Source organism: Pseudorasbora parva, chromosome 15 (assembly GCF_024679245.1).
Source record: "Pseudorasbora parva isolate DD20220531a chromosome 15, ASM2467924v1, whole genome shotgun sequence".
Classification (NCBI taxonomy): domain Eukaryota; kingdom Metazoa; phylum Chordata; class Actinopteri; order Cypriniformes; family Gobionidae; genus Pseudorasbora; species Pseudorasbora parva.
The window spans coordinates 11190038-11194797 of NC_090186.1; the positions used below are offsets into that span (position 1 = coordinate 11190038).

At 35.3% G+C, this 4760-nt stretch overlaps 1 long non-coding RNA gene across 1 annotated transcript; it reads left to right on the forward strand.

Moving 5' to 3' along the window:
• The first annotated feature begins 1262 nt into the window (after window positions 1-1262).
• LOC137041132 (uncharacterized) lies at window positions 1263-4130 on the forward strand. Its single transcript, XR_010898050.1, has 4 exons — window positions 1263-1741; window positions 2277-2369; window positions 2897-3018; window positions 3728-4130. It is a non-coding gene; the product is annotated as an uncharacterized lncRNA (long non-coding RNA).
• Window positions 4131-4760: the final 630 nt, after the last annotated feature.

Sequence of the window (4760 nt, forward strand, 5' to 3'; positions counted from 1 at the left end):
TCTTCCAGTTCTGTCCATGTGATGTCACATGATGCACGCTGGACAGTATGTGTCATGGGAGCAAAAGGTCAACCAGCTGCCGCAATGTGGATGTGAGAGCGGAAGGAAGCATCGTAATGAATATGTATCAGATTGTGCATGTCTGTGAACATGCCTGCATGCAGATAAGCCTGTGTTTGTATCAGGGTGTGTGTGCATGCGTTCAGGTCTTTCTAAGCTTCAGGGTCAGTGTGTGGGCAGCGTACCGGCGTACTAACAGAATCACGCGTCTGGAAAGCTCTTTTTCATCTCTGTTCTCTATTTTTTTCTTCTCTTTGAAGTAGCCTTAGGTTGCGTGCACTCATCTGTTATGCTGGCCTTTCACTTATTTATGTATTGTGTGGACTGAAGTGAGGTTCGGCTGATGTCTTGTGATCTCAAAGCCACGCTACACTTTGTACTGCTCCGAACTGGTCAAAATGTCCTAAATCACTGGCGCTTTGCTGCCATCAGAGAGCGTCTGAGAAAAACATTGCTCTCTTTTTCCCTCTGTCTTTCTTTTGGTTTCTCTTCTCTTTCATTTGGGGGCGTAGATGAATCGCAGGTATCTCCACTAGGATTTGAGGCACGGCGCCTGATGTTCCTGTACTGATTTCACAACCTGCTTGAAAAGATATGCTCCAACTAGCCGGAGGGGGTTTGCTGGTCTTAATTGGTTTATGTTGGTGGCCTGGCCACACAGATGTTCAGATTTAGCTGGTCAGCCTGATCGTCTTCCAGCATAATCAGCTGATAAATGTCCCAAATCCTATTAAAATATATTAAACCAGCCAAGGTTTAGCCTTAAGGTTTTTTCTTATTAAAATAAAAAAAATAAAAAAATGGGTCTAGGTATTTTTTTTTACTATATAATGTTTTTTTTTATACATTATTTAATCTCTTTGGACTATCAAATAAATTGCTATTTAACATATAGAATTTAGCTTGCATGTATTGGTTTCCTACATTCAAAAATGACTATTGACACTTATTAAAGTTGAATGGCAATAAACAAAATATAAACACCTAGAAACTCAACACAGTCTCACCCCTACTCGTCAAATGTTGCCGAACGGTCAAGGGACCCTGACGTCAACTGTTGACGCACAGGGTACCCCTAAATCGCCATTTTTCGACGTACTGGGTAATCCACTGATTTCAATGAGAAACCTAGGACGTCATAAACAGACGTGTTGGGCATGTGAATGTTATCGTTATGAAGGAATATATTGGGTTATAATTTTTACATTATGACATGTTGGAGTGTGATTCTCAATTTAATCAGCCAGCACAATTGTATTTACATTTATTTACGCTATGATACACGTTTGAAACAGCAGTCAAACCCCACCCCGCCCTAAACCTACCCATTTGCGTATTATATGATATAAAACACAGACTGTAACAGACAACAGGCACACTTTATTGAAAAAGTCCAACTATTCCGAGGCCAAACGATTGAATTGTGTGAAGAAAAGACCCAAAAGCAATCACCGTCTCTATCCGCGCCGCGCGCCGCGCGCGCCCCGGCGTCACACTGAAGACGCCACAGGCAGACCCCTCGGCGTCGCGCGATGGACGAACTGGGAACCCAATTGCTTTCAGTGGGAAACCTTTGGCGTCAACATTAGACGGCAATTCTATCAGTATGAAATCGCGCTGAAGAAGTCTCATTCAGAACACATCGCGATGTTTGGCATCAGATCACGTGTGCCACATGTTGGTGAGTAGTCATACATATTATGTCCTAATATTTGATATAAAGTATTTTCTGCTTGTCGTTATCGATCATGTTCAGTCACTGCATTGTATCTGTCATCATCTCCACTGAGGCTTTGCATTTCTTTGCTTTCTAAATAAACACACCTTGCTAATAGGGTGATTAAACACTGTCACGTGACGTGCTATAGACCTTTAAACATTTGTTAATATTTAATAATAATTACTAGTGTAGTTCCAACGTAGTAGAAGCACAATAAAAAAAAAAAAATAATAAAAAAACACTTGTCATGCGTTTACCACAGTATTGGTATTGGTTTTAATGTGATATTTGTTGTAAATAAACAGTAACCACAACAATTGATATTTTTAATGTGATATTTGTTGTAAATAAACAGTAGCCACAACAATTACCATGCTTTAAATGCATTTTAATGTAAAATCCAAATATTGTTATTTAAATAGTATACTTTATAATGCTATATATTATATATTAAGACTTTTCTCTCTTTCTTTTTTTTTTTTTTTTACCTGAAAAGACCAAAAGGGCCTCTCGGACTCAGTCAACCCATTCTTGTTTGTGGAGAAGTAACGGAGAAAACCAAAAGCTGCAACAGCAAATATTTGTAATGGTATGTATGTGTTGGTTTGAACCCTTTATCAAACATTTTATTTAGCATTTGTTGTTACTTATTCTTACAAATCCCATAGCTCAATCAGTAAGAACATATTCCCGAAGTCTTAATAATTCACAAGATTTAACAAGTTGTCAAATTCGTATGATTCTCGTACATATAGCTCTGAAAAAAATTAAGAGACCACTTAACATGGATTTCTAAATGTTAAGTGGTCTCTTAATTTTTTTTCCAGAGCTGTATTTGTATATGAAGAGTTCAGATGCAAAAGCCTCAAAAAGCCACTTCGGTCACATGACATCAGATATTCAATTATTTTTTCTTAATCAGATCACTTGCACTGTTTATAACGTCCCGTTTGCATGTAAATAATTTATGTGATCACAAAATCAAGTGAGTTATCTACATTTTCAAACAAATTCTTATGATATAGCTTGCTATTACATACTTTTAACTGTCTTAATTTATATGTTTTAAAAACAATAGTATTTGCACAGAGTAAATGATACTTTCTTGTTTTACAGAAGAGAAGAAAGACCAGACCTTATATCGAAGCAAGCTAAGAAAATAAGTCATTTGTTTAGGGTGAGGAAGGAAGATGGACATCTTGTGCCCGAAGAAGACAGAAATGTGCGCAAGTCCATTGGTATGTCTTGTATTGAAGCAATGCTGTAATATGTAGTACAAAATTTGATGTTGATCTCTCAAAGGACTATTCATTTCAACAGTGATCATTCTTTCTACTCTGATAAAATACGTACCATTATTCATGTCTAAATATTTTAATAACTCCTAAAATAAGCAAATGAGGTTCTGTATCTTGGATTTATTTAAAATGGTAAATATTTGTTTTCCCTTTTTGATACAATTATTATTACACTTTTGGCCTTCAGTTCTTAAAAACTGCACCGTCTTTTTGTCTTAGATAAAAGTAGACAAGTGTGGGAAAAAGCATTTAGTTGTTATAAACTCCATGTATTTCTCCATTGTTTTGTAGACCATGGATGGTTCTGGGTAGCTTTAGAAGATAATGAGTTGGGACATATTAGGAATCAAATAGTAAATGTTCTTTGAAATATCTGGTTAGTTCTTTCTAAAAGATCTACTGTTTAAAAGGTTGCTGTTGATATGGGTAAATTAGTTTTTGTTCAGTACTTGGCTAATATTATGGGCTGAAATATTATACATAATGCTTCAATGTGTATATTATTTTATGTACTGACTGCTGCTTTGTAAATTTAAATCAGGAATTGGCATTTCTGCCCATTTTGAGGTGGAGAGTTTACTGAAGAACATAGGTTAACCTGACTGTACATTAAACTTAATATGAATTGTGTTTGTTGTTTTACTTTTAGACCAGGACTGGAGAACGCCGGATTATACGACTTCTTCCTCTGGTTGAGAAAAGGCTACACAACATCAGTGATCACATCATCTGTACATTGATTATACTGTAGTGTACAAGTGGGCGAACTGTTTAGAAGAAGAAGAACATGAACATGATAGAGGGAAGAGACAGAAACCAGTCTAGTTGTAATAATGAATCATTATTTTCCAACACTATATCAAATCTGTTTTCTAGTTGACTGGATGGGATTATGTGGCACTCATTTGTGTGGCTTCAGCAGCTGTGAATGGATTAATATGATGTTAATGTGTTTTTTAAAACCCATTTTTATATATCTTGAATCTTATTTGACTTTATTCTACTTTATCAACTGTATACTGTATCCTCCAATAAAGTGTTGAGTGATAAAGTATGGTGAGTATTGTGTATGGTGTTTGGTACAGTAAATACACATTCAACAAGTTTATTTAGGTTATCTAATTAATTACCAAGAATATTTTTACTTGAGAAGTAAACATTTTTTATCTGGTTATATTATATTTGGTACAATGCTCCAAAACGTTGTATATACTTGCATGCTGTGACAAGTATGTCAGTTTTCAGTGAAATAAAGGGAAGGATTACAAACACTTCAAGCTTAACTGAAGATGATCCATGTTGATCATTCTGGTACATCAACTACTGCAATACAAATTAAAGCATGCACATTTTCGATGCCAGGTACGTGAAGAGAGTGTAGATGAAATTGTGACAATGTCTCTTGTTATTTTACTTAATGGTGCATGGTCCTATATTTAATAGTAATAATGAAGTGTAAATAATATAAATTGTTTTTGTTTACTCTGGAAATTGGATAATGGCAAGTTGTTGCAGGTTCATCCATTATATTTATTAGTGTTTATCCATAAAATAAAAGAAAACTTAATAATTATTATTTTACAACATTTCTTTCAAATATTTCTGTATTTCATCAGATGGTCTTACAATATCAAAACCTATACACAAGCATGACGTTAGAATAGAAAAGACAAAATACTCTG